General features: G+C 33.0%; 1 long non-coding RNA gene across 1 annotated transcript in view; it reads left to right on the top strand.

The window, feature by feature from the left end:
• The window catches only part of LOC119767677, a 229,223-nt gene that overhangs the window by 131,716 nt on the left and 83,070 nt on the right, over nt 1–14,437 (top strand). The window contains exon 2 of the long non-coding RNA XR_005277646.1: nt 7,915–7,964. This is a non-coding gene — a long non-coding RNA (uncharacterized LOC119767677). The remainder of the gene's footprint in view (nt 1–7,914; nt 7,965–14,437) is intronic.

The following is a 14,437-nucleotide window of genomic DNA, read 5'->3' as shown; positions in this document are numbered from 1 at the left end:
AGGGAGGGGATAAACTTTTAAATTCGTTTTGCAAGGTCTTGCATAAGAGGTCGTATTTGCAGTTGGACCTAGGAAAATTGCTGCACATTCAGATGCAAACATTAGTTATCCAGTTTAAAATTATAACCCTCACAAAGCTGACGTTCAATGTCCTGCATTCGATTTTATTTTATTTTATTTCTGTAAAAAAACTTAAAGATTTTATTTAAGTTGAAATTTTTTCATAAGTTGGAAATAGCACAATAACTGCAAGCACATTAAGGACATTCGAGGGATAACCCACAATATTTATCCAATTCAAGCTGGACACCGTCAGTCCAGAGTATTTCATTCATCAACCGTCGGAACGGTCAGACTGTCCCTGTCCTGTCAAGGTGCAACCAACGTGATGTGGTTTTATTTCACAAATAGCAAGCAACTCTCCCGCGAACCCATGTCATGACAAATGGGTTAACATTTTCGCTAGCAAACGGAGCGCCAAATGCATGTGTCGAGGTTGGTGGTTTTTTAACCTTTTCGGGACTTGATTACGGCGCTGTCAGGTGCAGCATTTGAGGTGATGTGAAGAGCGCGCACCTTTTATTTAGGGAGAATTGTGGGCAAGTCAAAAGTTGATGTCAGTTATTTTCGGTAGATCGTGGTTTTCAGTTGTTTTATTACTTTAATTATTTTTGAACGAACGAAAACTTCACCAATTCATAGTTTCAAGTAATATTACAACCAATTATTCGCAGTCAAACAATTTTTTTGAGCATTATTTCTGAAAAGTGATCTGCCAACAAACCCCCTAATTGAGTATTTTCCCATCAGAAACCCCGATTCCCGTGGAGGCTGGTGCTGCCAATTGATATGATTTTTATTATGTTTCAAGCCCCCCGGGCAGAATGCATTTTGCAAGCTTGGAAAACTTCCATCGAACAAAAAGTTTCTTTATTTCAAATTTTCCAAGAAATTCCCTTTTCAAACCGCTCCTCCCCCATGAGGGAGTGGTGCATCACCATTTTTCTCTCTCGATTTTTTTTCCTCGTGTTGCTTTTCTCTCTATTCACTTGCGTGAAAAATGACAATGACGGAAGCCCCCCAGGAGTGCAGCACGCACACACACACATACACACACATGGATTCCTCCTCCTGTCGATTTGCTATTGTTGTCGATGCCGATGTCAACATGTGCTTGCATGTCTGCTGGCAGCAAGGGAAGGTGTTTTTTTTGTTTGAGCTTTTTAGAGAACAACGGGTTGCACGAGAATTGTGATGCTGCAAGAAAGATACGGAAAATTGGAATTGTTTTATTTGTTAAATTTGAAGGTTTTGTTTAAACCTCTTTATTATTATTTATTTTTTATTTATTTAAGGCTCTGGAAGGCATCATTCCAGATCGGCCATTAGGTGGCCATGTTTGTTTAAGAAAAACATTCAAATCTTGACTCAGAATGTATCAATCAAAAAATGGGTTTTTTTGTGTTGTTTGTAGAAGTATTTTACAGATCTTGATTATTTTTTCATTTAAATTAAATATTTCTGAACCCTGAACCCAGAACCATCACCGACAGTCATTGCCCTAAAAGTAAAAGACATCTTCTACGACCTTAAGCAAATCAATCAAAATATCTCGAAACAAAACTTTTCTTGGGCCTAACCAATGTCTTAAGTAAGATTTCAAAGCATTTTTATACATAACATTCAAATACCTTAAAAATCTGCAAGTTTTACGCATTCTTTATGCCATCACAATCAAGAATTGATCCTTATCGAAGATAATAACTTTTTAATAACAACATTGTTCCGGTTGTATTTCCTTCTCTTTCGAATAAGGGTAATTCTCCGCCAACTCACACAGCAGTTGCCCCGACCCCTCTTCGATTTGCGTGAAACTTTGTCCTATGGGGTAACTTTTGTCCCTGATCATGAATCCGAGGTCCGTTTTTTGATATCTCGTGACGGAGGGCGGTGACCCCTTCCATTTTGAACATGCGAAAAAGAGGTGTTTTTCAATAATTTGCAGCCTGAAACGGTGATGAGATAGAAATTTGATGTCAAAGGGACTTTTATGTAAAATTAGACGCCCGATTTGATGGCGTACTCAGAATTCGAAAAACGTATTTTCATCGAAAAAACACTAAAAAGCTTTAAAAATTTTCCCATTTTCCGTTACTCGACTTTAAAAAATTTTGGAACATGTTATTTTATGGGAAATTTAATGTACTTTTCGAATCTACATTGACCCAGAAGGTCATTTTTCATTAGAACAAAATTTTCATTTTAAAATTTCGTGTTTTTTCTAACTTTGCAGGGTTATTTTTTAGAGTGTAACAATGTTCTACAAAGTTGTAGAGCAGACAATTACAAAAAATTTGAGATATAGACATAAGGGGTTTGCTTATAAACATCACGAGTTATCGCGATTTTACGAAAAAAAGTTTTGAAAAAGTTGGTCGTCATCGATCATGGCCGTTCATAGTCACCCGCGACAGACACGGACGACGAAACGAAGAAAAACGCAAAATACTTTTTCAAAACTTTTTTCGTAAAATCGCGATAACTCGTGATGTTTATAAGCAAACTCTTATGTCTATATCAAAATTTTGTAATTGTCTGCTCTACAACTTTGTAGAACATTGTTACACTCTAAAAAATAACCCTGCAAAGTTAGAAAAAACACGAAATTTTAAAATGAAAAATTTTGTTCTAAATGAAAAAATGACCCTTCTGGGTCAATGTAGATTCGAAAAGTACATTAAATTTCCCATAAAATAACATGTTCCAAATTTTTTTACAGTCGTGTAACGGAAAATGGGAGAATTTTTAAAACTTTTTTAGTGTTTTTTTCGATGAAAAATACGTTTTTCGGAATTCTGAGTACGCCATCGGGCGTCTAATTTTACATAAAGTCCCTTTGACACCAAATTTCTATCTCATCACCGTTTCAGGCTGCAAATTATTGAAAAACACCTCTTTACGCATGTTCAAAAAGGTCGTACTGCCCTCCGTCACGAGATATCAAAAAACGGACCTCGGATTCGTGATCAGGGACAAAAGTTACCCCTTAGGACAAAGTTTCACGCAAATCGAAGAGGGGTCGGGGCAACTTTTCCCGATTTCGTGTGAGTTGGTAGAGAATTACCCATAAGTATTTTTTGATAATCGCAAAAGATTGAAAATTATTTTTCTTTTTACAACGATTATTTTGGGCTAAAAATCAACATTCAAAATTCCCACATTTTTATTTAATTTTTTTGCCGTTGCAATTTTTTTTTTCAAAGTTAATGTCGTCCCGCCCCACTCTCATTCCTCTCCACAATTGGTCCGAAAAATCAGGGGACAAAAAATATTTTCAAAAAAAATCAAAATTATTAAAAATATTTTATTTTTTTATGAAATTCCAATGCACAGGACCACAAAAAAAAATTATGCAAAAAAAAAATTCGTCATTACTTACATATTTTGGAAACTAATGATTGCAAAACAACTGGACAGGTGTATAATGCATTTCAAAACTTTTTTTTTTTTCATTCTAATGTTGAAACCGTGGCTCGTGAGTTTAATTTTTAAACTTTTTTTATTTTTTTGCTTTCCACCCTCGACTTTACTCAGAGTCGAGGGACATAAACTTCAAAAAATATTTGCAACAGCCTAATTTGAGATTCACAAAAGACTCAGAAACCTTTGGTAATTGAACAGTATGTGACCCAAAAGCTCGAAACTAGACATGGACAAAATGTCAAACGCCAAAAGGTCAAAAGACGTAACGTCAAGAGGAAAATAAGTCGAATGCGAAAAAGTATACTTAATTCCTTTTTTCCTGTTTCTGTTTGTCAGTTCCATAAATGAACAGTTCTTGAAAAACCTCTTGCTTTACAAATCGTAATTTTAGCATAATTTTAAGAATCTTAAGCTTTTGTAAAAACAAGCTTAACTGCGTACATTTTTGTCTTCTTTATTTGCTTTTTTTCAAATGGTTTTTTTCTTGATGCTGGTTGTCTTTTTGATTTATTTTCTTTTTTTTTCTTCAATATTATATTTATTGAAATTTATTTTCCATACTTACTATTTTTGGATTATCAACATTTTTCTCACGGTCTTTCTTTTCACTTGCTTTTCCGGGTTTATTCTATCTTTTTTTTCTTTGAATTTTTTACTTTTTTTTTTTGCAGCATTTTTTCCTTATTTTAATTTTTTGTCCGTTTTTATTTGATTCCTTTTTTTCATTTTTTTAATTTTACCTTTTTCTTTTTTCCTTTTATTTTTTTATATTTTTCCATTGTTTCAACCATTAAAAGTGTTTCTTAAGGTGTTAAATGAAAAAGGTCTGAAAATTGTGTACAGTTCAGACTCGATTATTCAAAGGTTTGCATTGGAATTAAAATAATCAAGTCATAACAAAATTATTTCAAACATGACATTTTAGTTTTCCTACCCCATTTCAGAATAATTTGAATATTGATTGACTATTAGGGTGTAATCAGAGATACCCCCTGATTCGATTTCTTAAGCAAAAATAAATAGCTATGGAAATTTTGAGCGAGATCCGTTAAGGCTTAAGGGTCGTATTTCATCGTTGAAGTTGGCAAAAAAAATCTTTCCATACAAAAACGTCTTCTATAAATTGCGAATAACTGGTCAGGGTTAACAAAGTTGTTTGTCATAATTTTTACATAAGATCCTTTGACAATGACAATGACAATGACATTTGACAATGATCCGACACATTTAATGCCACATTTTGGCGGAATTTGAAAATTTATGCTTTTCCTCATACATTTTTTCGAATTTTTCCATACAAATTTCAACGACAAAATGAGGGCGGGGGAGACTTAAATTTGCAATTATCCAAAGTAAAATTTTAACATAGTCTTAGAATAATTTAGTAGATGGGTAATTCTCCGCCAACTCACACAGCAGTTGCCCCGACCCCTCTTCGATTTGCGTGAAACTTTGTCCTAAGGGGTAACTTTTGTCCCTGATCACGAATCCGAGGTCCGTTTTTTGATATCTCGTGACGGAGGGGCGGTACGACCCCTTCCATTTTTGCACATGCGAAAAAGTGTTTTCAATAATTTGCAGCCTGAAACGGTGATGAGATAGAAATTTGGTGTCAAAGGGACTTTTATGTAAAATTAGACGCCCGATTTGATGGCGTAATCAGAATTCCGAAAAAACGTATTTTCATCGAAAAAACACTAAAAAGTTTAAAATTCTCCCATTTTCCGTTACTCGACTGTAAAAATTTTGGAACATGTCATTTTATGGGAAATTTAATGTACTTTTCGAATCTACATTGTCCCAGAAGGGTCATTTTTCATTTAGAACAAAATTTTTCATTTTAAAATTTCGTGTTTTTTCTAACTTTGCAGGGTTATTTTTTAGAGTGTAACAATGTTCTACAAAGTTGTAGAGCAGATAATTACAAAAATTTTGATATATATACATAAGGGGTTTGCTTATAAACATCACAAGTTATCACGATTTTACGAAAAAAAGTTTTAAAAAAGTTGGTCGTCATCGATCATGGCCGTTCATGGTCACCCGCGACAGACACGGACGACGAAACAAAGAGAAACGCAAAAAGTAACTTTTTCAAAACTTTTTTTCGTAAAATCGCGATAACTTGTGATGTTTATACGCAAACCCCTAATGTCTATATATCAGAATTTTTGTAATTGTCTGCTCTACAACTTTGTACAACATTGTTACACTCTAAAAAATAACCCTGCAAAGTTAGAAAAAACACGAAATTTTAAAATGAAAAATTTTGTTCTAAATGAAAAAATGACCCTTCTGGGACAATGTAGATTCGAAAAGTACATTAAATTTCCCATAAAATGACATGTTCAAAATTTTACAGTCGAGTAACGGAAAATGGAGAATTTTTAAAACTTTATTTTTCGATGAAAAATACGTTTTTTCGGAATTCTGAGTACGTCATCAAATCGGGCGTCTAATTTACATAAAAGTCCCTTTGATGCCAAATTTCTATCTCATCACCGTTTCAGGCTGCAAATTATTGAAAAACACCTCTTTTCGCATGTTCAAAAATGGAAGGGGTCGTACCGCCCCTCCGTCACGAGATATCAAAAAACGGACCTCGGATTCGTGATCAGGGACAAAAGTTACCCCTTAGGACAAAGTTTCACGCAAATCGAAGAGGGGTCGGGGCAACTTTTCCCGATTTCGTGTGAGTTGGTAGAGAATTACCCAGATGCAATATTTTTTTAAAGGTAATTTGTCTAATTTTTTGATATTTTTTGTAGAAAATTTCCATACTCTCAAAAAAAAGTTATTCTTGTTTTGATCATACTTCTGTGAATTTTTCCACTTTTTTCATAAGTTATTTTAGCTTCATTATAATTTTTTCAATAATTATATCAATCTTATATCATTCAGCTGTCCTGAGTTATTCTGACTCAGGGATACCAGGTAATTTACAAGGTCAAAATTTGAAAATTCGATAAAAAATTTGGAAAAATGTGGCAGTTAATAATCTAACAATTTTGAATGGAGGGAGAAAATGAATTAATTCAGAAGTTTGTAGAATTCAGTTGGTTGAACTGATTTTAATGATAAATTTAAATTTTGTAATAAAAATCACATTTTTTTAAATTCATTAAACTCGCTGATTTTCCTTGCAAATTTGGCATGGAGTGAAAAATCTGGCAAAATCAGAGTTAGGTTGCAACCTGGCACAACCCTGGACATACAAAAAAGTGAAAGTTTCATCATTTTGTTATTCCCAAGCAGGAGCAAATAACAAATAAAATGCGAGATAATTATTACATTTCTATTGTATCGATTTCATAGTTTGGTATTCGCGAACCCATGGATAAATAAGTCTCTAGGATAATTGTAGAGCAAAATTTGATATCAAACAAATTATTAGTATTATTCTGACAGTTTAAAATTTCAAAAGTCGTTGAAGTTTGGAGTCAGAATTTCGATATTTTCATGGTGTTTATAAAGGATGGAAAAAGACCAATTTTGACATGACATCTCAAAACGAATGCTTTTATGGAAAATTATTAATTAAAAAAATAAATTTACCCCTTAAGGAGATGCGTTTAGCCGTTGTAAATTGACTTAATCTAATCACCGGTTTCTCTGTATAAATTTTTGGAAATTTTAAACAAATTTTTGAAAATATATTTATTTTGCATCAAAATTACATTCAAAACCAAATGCTATCATAGGACACCAAAATGTCTGAGGTTGTTATTTTTAATGAAATTTCATTTTAAGTATATTTTTATTCTACCTATTATGATTTTAATAAATTTGAAAGAAACGATGATCACATTTTAAAACTTATTTTGCTGAACAAAAAATACAACTTCAACAAACTTTCCGTGACCAACGTGCTTGTGTGCCTCCGGTGCAAGCAAGTATGTGCGCACTATTACCATCCATTTGCATTGTGTATGCATGTGTTTGTGTATGTGCGTCTATACGTGCCCCCAAAACACCAACGACCAACAACCATCAGTCTCTTTGCACAGGATTAGGGGCTGACATGAAAAATGTAAACCATTTCAACGATGATGGAACGACCAAGAAGAACGACTCACACACGAACACACTCACGACAGAGGGAGTGAAGAAAATAAATTGTCTGTGTGTGTGTGTGTATGCTTTGGCTGCACTGCCATTGTTGATGAAGATGTATGAGAACAATTGAAAACGACTACCAACATGGTTTGCTTCCATCATTAGTTGATTTATGTGTGTGTGAGTGTGTGTTTTGTATGAAAAATTGAAATTATTAGTCCGATCGTACAATTGTTCCTTTAGAACGACAGACAGAAATTGCATCTACTGTACTTGGGGATTACTTTTCCATTAGCAATCGACAATGCCCGACTTATCATTATTAATTGTAATATCCTTCAATAAGTAATGTTCTTTTATCTACTCTCTTTGCAGCTGTACCAATTCAGCAGTAGCAATCTCGGCAAACCACAAGCCAATTTTCGGTAAGTACTACAAAAAATGAACAAAACACACCATAAAATTTCCCGAAAATTAAATTATCTTCCTCGAGGAGCAAAAGTTTCTCTTTTCCAACACCCCAAAAAATTCAAAGAATAACAAGCATACAAACACTCACATACACAAAAGCTCACAATAATGAAAATCGTGCGTATTTCTTCATTTCGGGGCAATTTGTTTACACCAAGCGAAATTATTATTGAAAGCTCGCTGCTTTTCGCCTGCTGCCAGGCAAGTCGAGTCAGCCAACAAATCTTGAGCCATTATTTTTGCGGGGTGGAAATTTCCGCTTTTTCACGCGCCAAAACCCCAAAACGATTCGAGGGAAAAAGGTTTTTCGCACACGAGAAAGTGTGAGTACACGCTGTCAGTGTCTGTTGCTGCCGCCTGATGGGATGGTGGTAATAAATCGTTTCAATTTTTGAAATTGCCGATTACTTTGTGAGGTTGGGAAAAGGAGGTGATTTTGAGGTAGAAGAAAAAGTTCCTTAGAATGAAAACGGGCTTTCAAATTCCAACTAATTTAAAATGGCATATAAAATTTATATGAAATGGCATCAGATCCTTAAAAATTCGTTCAATATATGATTCAATTTATTTTTCGATAACTTAAAATAACTTAATTAATTTACACAAATTGTTTGTTTGATGGTTACCCCTCTTAAGTTTAAGTGCGACAGTGTTGAAAGCTACTACTTTTCAATATAAGTTCGGAATAGTTAAAATTTTCTTCACTCAACTGAAAGCTGTAATGTAAACTGTTATTTTTGGTGTGAAGTAAACAATTTTAGTCAGGAAAAGAAAGAAATTTTGAAATGGACTTGCAAATAAGTTATTCATACAACAATTTGCAAAAAAACATCAGCACTAGAAGATGACTGAAAAAAAAATTGTAACAGGAAAGCACAACATTTTTGCCGTCAACTCATGTGCTGAAAAGATTAATTTTGAAGCACCAAAAAGGGATGCTTAAATAATACTTTATGCAATTCCGACGTGAAACTACTTACTTTTCCTGTCATTTTTGAACGACGAAATAGCCTTCTTTTCTGTAACAAAAATAACAGAATGAATATCAACACTTTTCAAAATAAATGCTGAAAAGTTCTTCTTTTCAGCACAGAAATGGGTGCTGAAAAGTTAAACTTTTTACCACTTGTTTCGAAAAGTAACACTTATCATTTTTTTATTTAAATGATTTATTGACAAAATAGATGAAAATTTGAATTAAATTTTTGAATCGAATTGTAAGTCAAATGTCCATGTATTTGATCAATCCACCGTAAAAAAGGTGGTAAGTATTACTTTCCAAAACAAGTGCTGAAAAGTTCAACTTTTCAGCATCCATTTCTGGTAGAGCAAGGCAGACTGTTTAGTCGTTCGAAAAGTATTATTCAGAACTGTTTTTTGTGGCGTTTCGTTATTCGAAAATGCCAGGATAAGAAAGTTTTTGATTAGGATTAGAAAGTAGTTTCACAACAGAATCGCAAAAACTGTTTTTGGGGTCTTCCACAAACCACGTGGATTTTATTTCAATTTAACCTCCCTCCCCTCTTTCTTCACCAATTGGGACAATGGTTAAAAAAAAAAACAAAGTGCTTATTAAATTGTTGTTTAATCAAACTATAAATATCAAGCAAGTATGTATTTACTCAAAAAATAAAATAAAATAAATTTAAATATTCGAAAAAAATGATTGATAAGAAGCAAAATGATGTTGCTATTTTTCAAGAAAATGTAGTCCAAATAAATTAATAAGAATAATTTTAATATACAATTAATGAAAAAAAAGTTCAAAATGCAACATATGATTTGAGAATTTTGTTTACAATCGGTTTACATGTTTCAAATAAGTCCAAAATATTTGTATTTTTTTTTTAAGATTTTGCTTGTTTTGATCGTTATTACCTTTATTTTATGACATTAGGATGCAAATTGTGTAATATCAACCAAACAATTAGAATTATCCGGAAAAAAGTAAATTTAGTTAAACAAAATATTGTTAAAAATATTCATAATTCACATTGAGGTTAGTTAAATTGCCGATTTATTAAATAAAAATATTTAAAAAAAACAAAAACTAAACAAATTTAAAGTTTTCGTTTCCTTTAGAGATCTTTTTTAAAGGTGATTACTAGTATCATGATTTATTCCTCTTCTGCTGAATATGTTTATTGAGAATTTGGCTTTTCCTTTGTAATTCGGGAAAGACAAAATTGCCACAGAAGTCTTTAAAAAACCAATTAACGGGGGTGTCATTGACAGGATTTAAATATACTATCAAATATTATTCCAAGACTTGTTTTAAGATTTACATTGTAATGTTTCAAACATAACCCAATAGATAAAAAATTCAAATTTAATGTCGTAAGGCTTTTAGTAAGGTAACTTTTGATGATTCAAGGGAAAAATCTATTTTTTTTGGTTTCTTTCTTATCTTATCTTTTAAATCTTTTCCAATCTAATCTTTAATCTTTTAGATATGTGTTCTAGACGAAAAATATGCACTACAAGTTATCGTATCCAATAAAACAAAAAAATGTAAAATGAAAAAAAATAAAGTTAAATGTTTGATATAGTTTTTTTTAATGAATAAATCAATTTTCAATGCCACGAAAATAAATTTTGATACATGAATCAAAATATTCAAAAAAAAAAACTGTTTATAAAGTTATCTTAAAATTCTATTTCAACAGCACCTTAAACTAGCAACTTGGAAACTAAATCGAATTAGTTTTTAGTGTAAAATTGTCAAAAGAATCCGAAAGTTTAGCAGTTAATATTTCGATTCCATTATTAATGTTTGGATAATTTCAGTCAATCAAATTTTAAAACTTTTCCAAATTTCAAATCTATTGAAAAGTTCTCCCTTCAATTGTTTTTAAAGATGCAATGTTAGTTTAAAAATGCTGCTTCTACGGGTACCAGTGGGTTTAACATTCTGTTTTAACAAGGAACTGGAGATTGCATTTAATTTATTTTGTTTGTTTTACCTTTTCTTTCGAACCCTTTTGTGTCAAACACATTGGAACATATTCTTGGATTTGTAAAATAACATCATTATCTTGTTCTTAAATTTTTTCATGACTTTAATTGAATTAGTCCTCATTTATTATCAGTGTATATCAAAAAACGTGTTATATTCAATTATCCAATGATAAAAATTTTGCAATTTTTAACAACGAAAATTGTTTTCTTTTATGTGAGATCAGTTAATTTCAGTAAGCCCTAAGTTATTTTCAGCAAATTACGTAAATTGTTTTGTTGCATAAACTGAACATATCTATTGAAAGCTAAAATTCATTGACACAAATATTTCGAACATATTCTCGATCATGTCCATGTCAGACGACAATTTTAAAGTGCCTAGAAAAACAATTCCAAAAATCGTCTTTTTGTAAAGGGTAATCAAATTTGTGTTTGTAATTTTAACGTTTGAGTTAGCCTTGTGAAAAATTAATTTTAAAATGAGACACTTGAAAATTTATGATTTTGTCATAATTCTGAGTTTTTAAAAATACAAAAAGACCTAAAATTATTAATTGTTTAATGAACATAAAATAAATTCAATCCCCACCAGCTGATGCTAATAATTATGCTAATTGACTTATTAAGTGCAACAATTACGGCGCATTTTACAACCCCTCCCAAGCAACGACAGCTGGCAGCACTCACACGTGGTTGTTATATTTGTGGCTTAAACCAGGCCAAATTCTTGCCCCCACCCCCCTTTTTTGGTGTTTATGTTTGCGTGTATGTGCCCTGGTGTGATATTTATTCTCGGGTAATACAAAGTCATAAAATAAAGTGAGGACTCTGGAAAAAGTGTTGTGTCTATGTGTTGAATGTGTTGGTGCTCATAAAGTTGGGCCCTGTCTTGCCCAGGCCCAGGTTCAGGATTTTCATCTTATTTATTTTGTTTGTATTTTTTTTGCCCTCACATCATGCTCTGTTTGCACCGGATGTACACGAAAGGGAAGAAGAAGAAGGACTCCTTTTTTTCCAAATGTGGTTTTTCCATCTCTGAACCCAACCTGGAAGGTCCAAGATGTGCCCTGGGGAATTTATTGCGTGAGAATACAGCTCTCCTTCCATCGTGTTTGGTTCTGAAGAGGGTCTCCCCGTCGGTCCCGGGGTGTGAAAAATGATTAGCTATTTAATTTTCCTGCCATGGCATGGTGCAGGTTAGATGAACTGTTGGGAACCTGCCACAAAGTGCCGAAGAAGGTTGAGAAGGGAGGGGGGACATTCGGATGCCATTACCGCAGAAAATGGTTAGTCTGATTTCACACTTGGAATGTCAGAAGAGCTGAGCTTTGTGGTTCAAGATTGTGGCATTCAAGTCGAGCTTTGCCGGCTTTTCCCTTTTTAGTTGATGTTACCGTTTGAGCATGGTGGAGCTGATTTACTGAGGTGGAATCGGCTTATTTACACGCAACTGCTTTCACCTTTCTCACGCAAAACCACGGTGAGACAGATAATTTCAAATTGAAATTGATGTTCCTCTTAGTTTGAACAGAGTTTGATGACAACTTTAATTATTTGAATAATTAATCGCTGCTAAGAACCTTTTTAAGCATTTCTATGAACTCAAAATTCTCCAATTTTGACATCTTTGCCTATTTCATGCAAGAATCAAATCAAACCCACCGATTAAAGGTTGTGGCTGCACACACACACTCAATAAGAATTACGGTTTCCCTAGAACCCCCCTTCCGGAATTGAGGCTGTAAATACTGCCGGAATACCTTCAAAGGAGTTTACGATCCGAATCGGTACGATCCTTCTCTCTCTCTCTCGGTGGAAATGAAACGATTTTCCCCATTTTCCCACAGGAGGGCCACGCGTGCCTTGGAGTTCTGGTGATTCATTTATTTATTTGATATTCCTCACCGGGGCACTGGAAACGAGAGGCAACACAGGATCAAAGTCTCGAGAAGGTAGTTGGTGGGATATTACATTGCAGTTGGTGGGTTGGTTTCTGGAGTGCTTTAGTGCTGCTCCGGTGAGAGGAGTACTCAGAAATGTGTGTGACTTGTTCAACTTGGAAGTGAAACTGGTGTAAACTTTTGTGGGGATGTGGTTTTTGATGCGAAGAGTAGAAAGTTGAAACTATCTTTGATGAGGCTAATTAGATAATTATGAACTTTGGGTGCTCTTGGGAAATAATCTTCATGGCAATCTAGAACGATTAATTTCGGTTTGTTACTTGAACGATTTTAACTATTTTTAAGAATCAAATTTATCAATTTTGTCCAAGGTTGCATTGTTGGATGTTCATTTTATAACCTTCGCGCTTTGAATTTGAAAAAAGTGAACAAACGCTTTTCAAACGCTAATTCCCAAAAAAATATTTAATATTCAGCGAAAAACTTTGAAGTCATCTGATACGTTCCATATCACTCTAGTTAGAAGAAAAGGGAAGGGAAAAAAGTCAAAAAGATTTTTTTCAAAGAAGAACGGAATACAGTTTTTGGAAAAAAAAAAATCTGGTATAATACCACTAGCAATTAGCAGAAAAAATGGTTTTGAAGAAAATTTTGTAAAGATGAACAATTAAACAAAACAAAACAAAACAAACTTTCATGAATTATCAAACCAGTTACGTAAATATGAATTGGCTGGTTTGAAAAGTGTGTTAGATTTTTGGTACCATTTTTATGTCAATCAGTACCAAGTACAGCACTTGGTGTCTAAAGTTCGGTGCCTAAAAATATATATATTTTTTTAAATATACTTTGTGATTCTCTGGCTTGACATGAAATTTCTTGAAGAGTTGATATTGAGAAATTTGCATAATTTTCGAGGAAATAGGAAATATTGTTTTAGGAACTGCCGGGATTTTTTTCGGTTCTGAAAATGGAACGCTCTAGTGTATTTTTAAACAAATAAAATTTCATTTAAAATGTATTGTTGATATGAGTTAACGGACCTATGCTGATTCCATATAATAGCAAAGCCTGTCATTTAAAAATTGACCAACTTATGTTGATGATGTTTTTGGCTTAAAATATGTATATCAAACCTTCTGTTTGTAATGATAAGTCATCAAGTACCAGTCATAACTAACGTCAAAAGTTTGTTTATGAAACATGATTTAAATTATGCAGAAATAACCTTAGTTTCATACTGTTCAATATCAATTCAATGATTTTTTTCTGATAAAAAGATATGCAAAAGCTGTCTAAATTTCAATTTAATTTGAATTTGAAAGACGTATCAATAAGATACCTTTTGCTACTTTTGATACGATAAAACGCTTAAATTTCCTTGTAATGAGTTTTTCTTCATTTATTTCATGACAGATATATCCTGAAACTTTGGCAAATAATAACACACTCATGTTTAAATATGCTTCAAACTTTGCATAAGCATTTGGCATGTCTGAAGAAATTATTTATCCATCTGTCCAAACAAGTTTCCATTCAATTTTTAGGGGTGATTGTACAAACATATT

The sequence above is a fragment of the Culex quinquefasciatus genome, chromosome 2 (genome assembly GCF_015732765.1).
Source record: "Culex quinquefasciatus strain JHB chromosome 2, VPISU_Cqui_1.0_pri_paternal, whole genome shotgun sequence".
NCBI classification, from domain to species: Eukaryota; Metazoa; Arthropoda; class Insecta; order Diptera; family Culicidae; genus Culex; species Culex quinquefasciatus.
This window is presented reverse-complemented; position numbering and strand designations above follow the sequence as displayed.